Source organism: Chiloscyllium punctatum, chromosome 33 (assembly GCF_047496795.1).
Source record: "Chiloscyllium punctatum isolate Juve2018m chromosome 33, sChiPun1.3, whole genome shotgun sequence".
NCBI lineage: Eukaryota > Metazoa > Chordata > Chondrichthyes > Orectolobiformes > Hemiscylliidae > Chiloscyllium > Chiloscyllium punctatum.
The window spans coordinates 38,810,970-38,822,269 of NC_092771.1; the positions used below are offsets into that span (position 1 = coordinate 38,810,970).

Consider the following 11,300-nt stretch of genomic DNA (forward strand, 5'->3'; position numbering starts at 1 on the left):
GATTTGGGGCCAAATTCTGGGGAACCGGACATGTTTCAATTTGGCTATGTGGTGAGCATGGACGAGATACACTGAAGTATCTGTTTCTACGTGGTGTACCCCAATAACGTTGCGTTGCTTACACTGGCTTTAACGGATTACTCTAAAGGAGCGGAGCTTGCCATCGCAGCCTGTGGCACAATACTTTAGTGTGTTCGACTGCTTACGGGAAAGGTAGTATTGCGAAACACTGCAGAAAGGAACGACATCCTTACTTTTCTCCGACTGACCATACTCTGTGAAATTTTCCCAGATCCTCAGTTAAGGATTTTTACAGCTGGAAGTTACCTCAGAGACCGTGTTAACTCGTAATGTATTGAGCGAATCGCAAAACAGAAAGCATTTAACACGGAACACAAACAAAACTGGCATACCTAATGCATTTACATACACAGAGATGCATGAATACTAAATGTGAGACAGACTGAAGGCATGAGTTATAAAGTAATCCTACAACTAACAACAGGACAATTCCAAACTACTCTTTCAAACATACTGCAGCCTTAGGGAACCACCACTTCACAGACAATGCTGAAAAGAGAGAAAGAAAGAAGCTAATAATAAAGGGCCATAAAAAGTGAATTTCACCAATCACAGTCTCGATTAGATTACCTTTCCCTTCCGATGTCTCCAGGAGATAAATGAAGGAAATGGGAGAAATTCAATAACATATGACATCGAAATTCGTTGGAACGATTTTCCCATTGGCGAGAAAACCAAATAGCGACGAGTCGAGTCACCCCAGGACTTTGTTTCACAACAGCGACGAAATAACAGTCTCCATTCGGTTCTAAAACAAGCTCAACTTGCCTGGAACAGCACAGCTGCTTGCGATTTTCTGCGCGGGAGGCGAACACGATCATGACAGAGACACTTTGAAATATTTGGGACCATCCCACACCACAGTTAATTTCGCGGGAAGCAAACCCACGTTTCTTTTGTTTTCAACATCAATACAATGGGGACCGAAACAGTATTTGAACAAGCTGCAGCGTTGGAGTTGATCAGCAGAAATAGCAGGGGTTGAATTCGAACCCACGCCCCTTCCGCAACAGGAAACTGGATTCAGCGCCTTAGACCGCTCATCCACCCTACCAGCCAGCCATGTGCCCCATTTTCTTGCATTTCCAATTGTGCTTTCCTGCAGAACAACACATGCCAAGTCACATGAAAAGGGTTCCATGATCCCTCTCCGGCTCGCACAGCTGCTGGGATGTGCCCATCTACAATATCAATTTCGCAGCAGATAATGATAGCCCATCAATCCAGACAAAAATCAATTGTAAGCTGAGTCTATCTTCTCAGACTCTTTTCAGCTCCAAATGTATCTGTGAGAATATATGTTCGGATATGATTTGGTCAAATAACCATGAGCTGCTTGACATTACTGCAATTTTGATTCTTGCTTTGCTAAATGATTTCACCCATTGCTCGAAACAGGACGACTTTGACGTCTACACGGAACATGAAACACACCGGTCTACAGGGAAAATGCACAAAGCTGAGCAGGCCGTGTTCCACATCATACCGTGCAGCATAGTTTCAGTCACTGTGTCTGTTTTGCAGAATAAGGTTCACAAAGAATGTTCTCCCCCCTAAAACCGGATGTCGCATTCAAATCCGAGAACGATAGATCACATTGTGAGGATGGTCTGACCTCGGGGCCAGTTCGAGATGCCACTTTCCTTACCTTTTACCTTAACCGTGCAATTTGCTGCAGAGATGTTCACAACTGGACATGAGCCACATGGATACCCACTGAGTTGGAAACCTGTGTGGGAATCGACGAGAAGCGACTCAATATTTTTTTTAAAATTCCATGGTGCTTTTTAGAAATGCAGTTTCTGTTCAGTTCAATCTAAAAGGCAGTTTCTCAACATAGTAACAGAAGTCAAAAGGTAACTACCTCACCCCAGCCCCACTCCGGAAGAGGTGCTAACTGCCCTTGATTGCTTTTTGTTCATGATGTGAAGAGCTCTCACTCCTGAGTCACCGTCACGTCCCTGGTTGCTGAGTGAGTCACAAAGAAGGAGTTTCACCAGAGATGCAACTGCCTCACTTCTCCACTCGCCCTCCCCGTTTACATTTTCCTGCTCCTCAGTGATTTAAAGAAAACCAAATGGATGCGATGTCATTCTGTCGGCTCTCTGTCGATTCCTCCGTTTCAGTGCCAACGTGGGCGCACCTTAATACTAGTGACGCTATGAAAGCACATGTCCAGAGGTTCCTCTGAGAGTGTAATTTCTTTCATTGCTGTTGGTGATTGAATGAGCCACGAACGTGCAAACCCCTCCAAAACATGATTAAGGACCTCTGGTGCCAATTCTCGCACGTTGAATAACGACAGACACCTTCCAAATGAGGTCTTTCAGAGACGACTTTGGGATACATTTGACAGACAGACGAGTTCAGGAATCAGTGGTGCACTGTGACACCAGCGCATCAGCTTCTTCCCTGTCTTTGAACCGGGCCGCCTGTGCAAGGAATGCAAATGCGGTAATGCTTATCGTGGAAGGATCAGAAGGGGGTAATCACACTCTCAAACAGAATGGCGTATAATCAGAACCAGGTTGGAGAAAAACTTTACAATGCTTTGCACCGTAAGTAAATGGAATTGCATTACATTTCACTACGAGAGCAGATTTGTTCAAGCAAACTCGAAAGCAGGTTTGCAGATGGGAAAGCAAGCAAGAAAGCTCCGTTCTTGTCAATGTAAAAGGCTGCAGTTGAAGAACAACGCCGTTTCTGCCCAGTTTCCAACTGGGGACATTTCGCGTATAAGGCGAACATGATGACCACTACACTACAGAAACAAGCCTCAGTCGGCCCTGCTGCACCTCCGTGGCACCCAGTACTGAAAGTTCAAGCCATTTAACCTTTCACCTTTCTGTTTCCATGAGCTCCTTGTTTAATGGGACTTGTTTAATTTTGGCTATGTGCTGAGCATGGACGAGATACACCGAAGTATCTGTTTCCACGCGGTGTACCCCAATAACGTCGTGTTGCTTACACCTGCTTTAAAGGATCACTTTTTAGCGGAGATTACTGTCGCAGTCTGTGGCAAAATCATTTAGTCTGTTCGACTGCTCACGGGAAAGGTAATGTAGTGAAACAATGCAGAAACGAACGACTTCCTTACTTTTGCTCCGACTGACCATATTTCGTGAGAGTTGCCCAGATTCTCAGTTGAGGATTTTTGCAGCTGGAAATTACCTCAGAAACCCTGTTAATTCGTAATGTATTGAGCGAATCGCAAAACAGAAAGCATTTAACACGGAACACAAACAAAAATGGCATGCCGAATGCATTTTCAGACACAGAGATGCATGAATGCTAAATGTGAGACATTCCGAGGGCATGAGTCATAAAGTAATCTCACAACTAACAACAGGGCAATTCCAAACTACTCTTTCAAACATACTAGAGCCTGAGTGCACCACCACTTCCCAAATAATGCTGAAAAGAGACAAAGAAAACATAATAAGAATGGGCCATAAAAATTGAATTTCACCAATCACAGTCTCGATTAGATTACCTTTCCCTTCCGATGTCTCCAGGACGGAAATGAAGGAAGTGGGAGAAATTCAATAACATATGACATCGAAATTCATTGGAACCAAATAACGACGAGTCGAGTCACCGTAGGACTTTGTTTGACAACAGCGATGAAATAACAGTCCCCATTCGGTTCCAGTAAAGACTCAACTTGCCTGGAACAGAAAGCAACAGTCGAGCTGCATGCTCTTTTCCGCGCGGGAGGCGAACGCGATCATGACAGCACAGACAATTAGGAAAATTCGACACTTTCCCACACCACAGGCAAATCCATTTTCCTTTGTTTTAAACAGGGATCGAAAGAGCATTCTAACAAGTTGCGTCGTTGGAGCTGCTCAGCAGAAATGGCAGCGGTGGGATCATTACCCACGCCTCGGCCGAGACTGGACCCTACATCCAGCACCTTAGACCGCTCGGCCACACTACCAACAGGCCTGGCCCTTCGTTTTCTTGCACTTCCAATTGTGCTCCTGCATAACAACAGATGAAAACTCACGTGAAAAGGGTTCCATGATCGCTCTCCGACTCGCACAGCTGCTGGGATGTGCCCATCTACAATATCAATTTCTCAGCAGATAATGATAGCCCATCAATCCAGACAAAAATCAATGGTAAGCTGAGTCTATCTTCTCAGACTGGATTCAGCTACAAATGTATCTGTGATTGCGTGAGAATATATGATCGGTTATGATTGGGTCAAATTACCATGAGCTACTTGACATTACTGCAATTTCGATTCTTGCTTTGCTAAATGATTTCACTCATTGCTCGAAACAGGACGACTCTCACGTTTACACGGAACATGAAACACACCGGACTATAGGGAAAATGCACAAAGCTGAGCAGGTCGTCTTCCACATCATACCGTGAAGCATTCCAATCCGAGAACGACAGATCACATTGTGAGGATGCTCAGACCTCGGAGCCAGTTGGAGTTCCACTTTCCTTGCCTTTTTGCCTTAACCGTGCAATTCGCTCCAGAGATGTTCACATCTCTCCTGCGATGTGAATTGCAGAGCAGGTCAATCGATCTTTCTGGCATAAGCCACCACCAAACCGTTGCAACCTGACGCCTGGAAGATGAACGCATCATATTCTGCCTTGGGACCCTGCAACCACACGAGATAAATGTGGATTTCAACGGCTTCCTCATATCCCCTCTCCCCACACTATCACAGTCTGAAGCACCCAACTCAGCACCACCCTCCGAACCCATTCATCTCTCCCCCTCTGACTTACCACATTCTTCACACCTCCAGCCACCATTCGCTGGTGGCCTCCAGCCACCATTCGCTGGATAGACGAGCTCAGCTCAGGCTCTTTATCTGAGAGCGGACAAGGCTGACTGAGGAAGTGATTAAGATGCACATTAAGAGGATCGGTATATGTGATAGGAATAAACTTCTTATGGGAAGAGTTCACAACCAGGGATCTCTGTTAAACACAAGGGAGAGGATGTTCAGAGGACATATAGGAAGAAAGTTTTCACTCTGAGAGTGCTGTTTGTTTGGAATTCACTGTTTGAACGTGTGGTAAAGCTATGAGTCATCAAAATATTTCAGGAGAATTTAGCTGAATACTTGAGAAGCTAGAGCACACATGGACAAGGACCAGCTACTGGAAAATGGGTGAATATAAACAGATGTCTGATGAAAAATTCAAACCATGTACAGAAAATACAGAGCATGAAAGCATGGGAAGGGTAAATGCATGGAAACTACTGGCAATCTTTTACAAAGGGTCCGCGGAATGCGACACTCGTCAAAGGGTTACTGGGGCAGGATGGGGAAGGTGCGGCAGGATGGGATAAGAATTGTGGAATGCTCCTACACCATTTAGCAGAGTCAGACTGGGCTGAAAGATTACTATGGCAGGTTGAGATAATAACAATTAGTAAAGTCAGACTCGCCCACTAACTATCATCGTGGCACGTTGGGACAAGTCATGACAATTAATACTTAGGACATGACTTTAAATAATAAATTGAGAGTAGAGTCAGCCTGTTTGAGACGCTTGTCTCAGGATATGACATTCAATATCTAATCAGTGCTTAGTAGAGTCAACTTGGGACAGGAAAACATTGTGATAGATGGGGTAGCAAAATGTCTAATCATGACAGGTTAGTCTGGGATGGAAGACCATTGTAGCACAGACGGCAGTAGAATATCTAATATTGACAGTCGAATAATTTTAAGTAGAATTAGGAAAAACATAGTGGCAAAAGTAGAACGGCAATGTGAACTAACACTATTGGTTTATTGTATAGCTGGAGTGAGATAATTCTGACTCACACAGTTGGGCATTTTGATAAGCTGACAAAACAAAATTAAAGAAAAGGTATGAAGTGATGGAGTTTAATTCAAGTAAATGCAAGGTGCTGCATTTTGACAAAGCACATCTTAGCAGGACTCATACACTTTATGGTAAGGTCCTGGGGAGTGTTGCTGAACAAAGAGACCTTGGATTGCAGGTTCATAGCTCCGTGAAAGTGGAGTCGCAGGTAGGTAGGAGAGTGAAGAAGGCGTTTGGTATGCTTTCCTTTATTGGTCAGAGTATTGAGTACAGGAGTTGGGAGGTCATGTTGCGGCTGTACAGGACATTGGTTAGGCCACTGTTGGAACATTGCGTGCAATTCTGGGCTCCATCCTATCGGAAAGATGGTGTGAAACTTGAAAGGGTTCAGAAAAGATTTAAAAGGATGTTCCAGGTTTGGAGGATTTGAGCTATTGGGAGAGGTGGAACAGGCTGGGGCTGTTTTCACTGAAGTGTCGAAGGCTGAGGGGTGACTTTATAGAGGTTTACAAAATTATGAGGAGCATGGTTAGAATTAATATACAAAGTCTTTTCCATGGGGTCGGCGAGTCCAGAACTAGAAGGCGTAGTTTTAAGGTGAGAGGGGAAAGATATAAAAGAGACCTAAGGGGCAACTTTTTCACGCAGAGGGTTGCACGTGTATGGAATGAACTGCCAGAGCATGTGGTGGAGGCTTGTACAATTGCAACATTTAAAAGGTATCTGGATGGGTATATGAATAGGAAGGGTATGGAGGGATATGGGCCGGGTGCTGGCAGGTGGGACTACATTGGGTTGACAGAAGGGTCTGTTTCCATGCTGTACATCTCAATGACTCTATGCCAGGGACCCTGACATTCGGCGGCATTCAAGAATTTGCTTTCTGAATGTCACAGTTATTGTTTGCAAATAAAGGATCTACTCAATGAAAAACTCCCCGCATCTCCTGGTGATTGTCGACATTTTCTCCAGGACAACTGCAACTTTGGGTACAGTAAAATTGTTGCGACTGCAGCTCTGTGGCGCAGTGAAAAGCGTGTTAGATTTTTGCAACTTTAGGAACTTTGCTGTTCAATGTTTGTGGGTTTGAACCGCACCAGAATTGGTGTTTCCTTCAAATTTCAGTTGAATCATTGATTGTTGTGCTGATTCATCGCCACTTTCTGTCATCTGGAGTTCTCGTCTCTGCTACTGACCAGAGGCAATTCCTTACCTTTTTGGTTGTAAGTTTTTACAGAATCATATCGTTTGAAGCATGATCAGACCAGAATCAGATGCTCACCCGCAAAACCTGCAAATTTCGTTCAGAAACCCACTGTCTGTAAACACATTTCCCTTCCAATGTTGCACAGAAGCTTTTCTGATTGCTTAAATGTCTTTATCCCGTTGTGTGACAAATTGTTGTGGATGAGCTGGTGAGAGACATTGACGTGTTTGGTCAGCCATGATGATATCAAACGGCGGGAAGGACAGGTGTTTGGAATAGCCTCCTCCTGTTCCACTCTTCCTGTGCTGTTTCTTACACAGGGCTTTCAACAATAAATTGATGAGGGCAATGTGAATCGACACTACAGAATATCAAAGTCCTCCCCTTTACACCACAGCTCTCACAGCCAGAATAGACAGCTCCAACTCCAACTCCAACCTGCAACTTTAAATCAGATAGTGAAGGATTCTCTCAGGCGCTCTGTCAGACTGCAAGCTATCTCTACACATGTTTCCAACTGGGTACATGGAGCAAGCAAACGTGTAGATATTGGGATTCAGGGACAGATTTCCACTCTGCTGGGCTGCAGTTCTGGTCACATGAATTTCTGACATGCTGAATCTTTCTGTGCATTCTTCCTACTTTCCAATTTCAACTGTAATTGAATTTATTTTTGCAAACCATTCTTACATCTTCAATATTCATGGAAACTGTGCATCGTTTTCTTGAATGTAGAAATGGTGAAGAATATTGATGAATGCAATAAGTTTCATGTTACCTGTATGAACTTACAGAAGGAAGTTGGTGAAGTTTCATTGATTCGAATTCTTTGCCGATTGAAGCTGATAGAAGGAAAAGTCTGCGACAGCGGCAAGGTAACATTGTCGGTAAACAACGCAGGAGCCAACGGAAACCCATTTTTCAATGTAGTCTATTTTCCACATTTTGTCTCCCTTTTGTATCCTTTTCGTGAAGCTGATGCTTCAATAATCACAGGTTTTTGTCAGTTTCACTTTGTGTGCATTAGCTTTAATTTCAGAACCAGACGGTTCAGGGAAATGAGGCAGGGTGAGTGACTGAGGTACCAGTGGGGCAGCACATCACTACCAAAGATCCCACAGTGTTATGGTTCAGTGGTTAGCACTGCTGCTTCAACAGAGTCCCACGTTCGATTCCAGCCTCGGTGGACTGTCTGTGTAGAGTTTGCACATTCTCTCCGTGACTGCGTGGGTTTTCTCCGGGTGCTCCATTTTCCTCCCACAGTCCAAAGATTGTGCAGGTCAGGTGTGTTGGCCATTCTAAATTGCCCATAGTGCATTTGTCAGAGGGGAAATGGTTCTGGTTGGGTTACTCTTCGGAGGGTTGGTTTGGACCTGTTGGTCCGAAGGGCCTGTTTCCACACTGTAGGGAATCTAATCATCACAGCAGAAGTACAGTAGTTGTTTTAAAGTTCCCAAGGTATGTGTATGTCACGTGACAAGTTCGCTGTCTGCGGCTCCAGTCGCGCAATTGGTCAGTGCCGAGTACTTAAAGGTGCATAACATGCTAAGGTTGTAAGTTCAATGCTTATTTAAAGATGCTGTTACTGACATTGATCAGGGATTTTTGAAGTATTAGTCTGAAACGCAGTTGAAAACAATGTTGAGTAAAGTAGCATTTATTTGAAAACTCCAGTTTCTGACGTTAGCAAATATTTTGTCTTTCGGAAACATGCCAATTATTAAACGGAAATCTGAAAATTTTCCGCAGTTGAATATCCATCTATGGATAAAGAAACAGAGGTTAAGTTTCAGCTTGATGATCTTCCTGAAATCGCTGACCCAGCACTGGATTACATCCTGGGAAAGTCTGTATAAATCGTTTCATATCATTTCATTTGCTGAGAGCTGCACAGCTCATTAAACCAATCGAAGTTATTAGATTTATCTCTTTGTGAAGTTTGAATGTTGTCAGTAAACCTGGTAAAGGATCTGGACAAGTAGTTTTGCTGTTGGGAGGAACAGGGGGTCAAACTGGAATAAGGTTGTGTCTTGAAGCAGGATTTTCCAAACGGAGATCAAAGAGTATTAAATGGACTCACTCCCCTTTCGGTTGATAATGACCAAATGTTCAAGACAACAGATGGCAATGATAATGATGTTTTACAGAGACAGGCCAAATCTTGCTCAATGGAGGCACCACAGTATTAAAGATCAGGTGAGTGGGGGAGATGAAGATCCTTGTGGAAACCTGAGACAGTGAGAGAATTAATCCCAAGCTGTTGGTCTCACTTTTCTCATAAACCAGTTAGTCAGCGGACTGAGCTAACTGACTTACATTCAATGTAGAGCTACACCAAACAGCTCAGTGCGTTTACATTATATAATACTTCATGTAGAATGAACAGCTGCAACTTCCAACTCCACGAGCTCTTCTTGTACACAACACTTTCAGGTGCATGTGCTTTGCAATTTCTTTCCTATGAATGTTAACCAATTCGAGAGTATTTCCCTTTTGCATCCCCGTCCAGGCAGCCCAGAATCCCTTTCGCTGTTTATTTCATTCCTTTTGTGCCAACACGCACTTTTCAAATATTCTGGAATCAACTGCTAAAATGCTTTTATTAATGAAAATTCATCTCCGAATTCAATAACTCTCAGAATGAAGAATGCCTTCTCCGAACATCTTTGTCGTGCCCCGCTGGGTTTGAAGCTCTAATCTCTAGTTTCCACTCACCGAAAGGAGGGAATTTCCCTCGAATTTACTCTTAACAACTTCACATCAGCTGGATGACCTCCCTTCGGACACAACTAAATCCTTCCTGATTTCTCTGGCATTATTCTTTATCGATGCCACATCCCATCAACCCCTCTCTATTCTTTTCTAGTGGCTTTATCACCCAGTAAACCAAATTTCCATCGTTTCTAAAGACATGGTATCAAGTGAACCATTGGCCGAGTCATTCCTAATGACTTTATATTCCAATAAATGCTGCTTGTGTCATTCATCATGTCTTTGTATCCCAGTAAATTTCAATCTGAGATAGGATGCCGAGTCCAATTCAATGCATGAAAACTCACCTCTAAGCTATGCAATCTTATTACCGACACAGGAAAGGTGGAAGCAATTTCAATTACAGCGGAATCGATTGGCTGCAACAGAATCAGATAAAATTCCAGTCACGTACATGACTGTTATTCTTATAGTTACTTCTTCTCCACGTGTGCTGAAGTTACACAGTGAGGGATCAATTACGATTGCCAGACATACACAAAGAGGCGTATGAAATGCTGAAGTTGTGAGATCAGAGCAGTTTGTTTTCTGAAATAGATTATTCACTGTTCGAATCTCAGTCTTAGGAATTAGACAGAGAGCGATTTTGAGCGAACTTTGAGCAAGGACGTCTACCCCATGACGTAACACTAATTTTTGTGGTTGTATACCTCATTTGTGTGTATTGCCTCGTTGAGGATTTTGAAGTTGCCCCCTCTGTACAAAAGTTCCGTGCTTTTGCACTATTATACTGAAGATGCAGTACAATAACACCCAACACTGACTCGGTCAACTTGTACAGATATTGACTCCTGGAAACAGCACTGTGCACTCTCCTCGAGTCTGGAAAATAATTTGTTACATTCCCACTCTTATGGCTCTTTTGATTCCATCGGCTTCTGTTCTTCATGGATTCCAATTCAGCAGATCTTGTCACTGAGTCATTTCTTTGCATGTATTCAGATCATGTGAGCAAAATATCATAGTCCATAACCCAGAAGTCAGACCATACTCAGGCAACCGTACTCTGCCCTTGATCATTTAATGAATACCAAGAAGAAATATCTATGCTCTTCAAAATTTACTCACCTGTTTTTCAGAAGCACGATATACAGTTCCAGGTTTCTGCTTTTGTTGTCACACGGACCAAGATTGAAAATGCTGGAACCAGTTCAGTCCGTCCGCTCTCCCACATCCATTTTCTTACCAGGAAATTTAAAGACGATGGTCTGAATCGGATTCCTCTGCAAAGAAGAATCTTTTTATCCATTAATTTCTGGTTTATGGGCCCACCAGTCTCCCGCTGGGCCTCTGTGTTCGCGCTGAACACAGCAGTTTCCCGTAGTCTTCAGCTTTTTGAAGCATGTACCTTCGAGGATGACATCTAAAGATATTCACTATTACTGTGTGATATTCTACCAATGGAGACAGCTCTACCAATGGAGGCAGCTCAGTC

General features: G+C 43.5%; 1 non-coding gene across 1 annotated transcript; it reads right to left on the bottom strand.

Moving 5' to 3' along the window:
* Window positions 1–2,779: 2,779 nt before the first annotated feature.
* trnai-uau (transfer RNA isoleucine (anticodon UAU)) lies at window positions 2,780–2,852 on the bottom strand. Its single transcript has one exon. It is a non-coding gene; the product is annotated as a tRNA-Ile (tRNA).
* Between the last annotated feature and the right edge of the window lie 8,448 nt (window positions 2,853–11,300).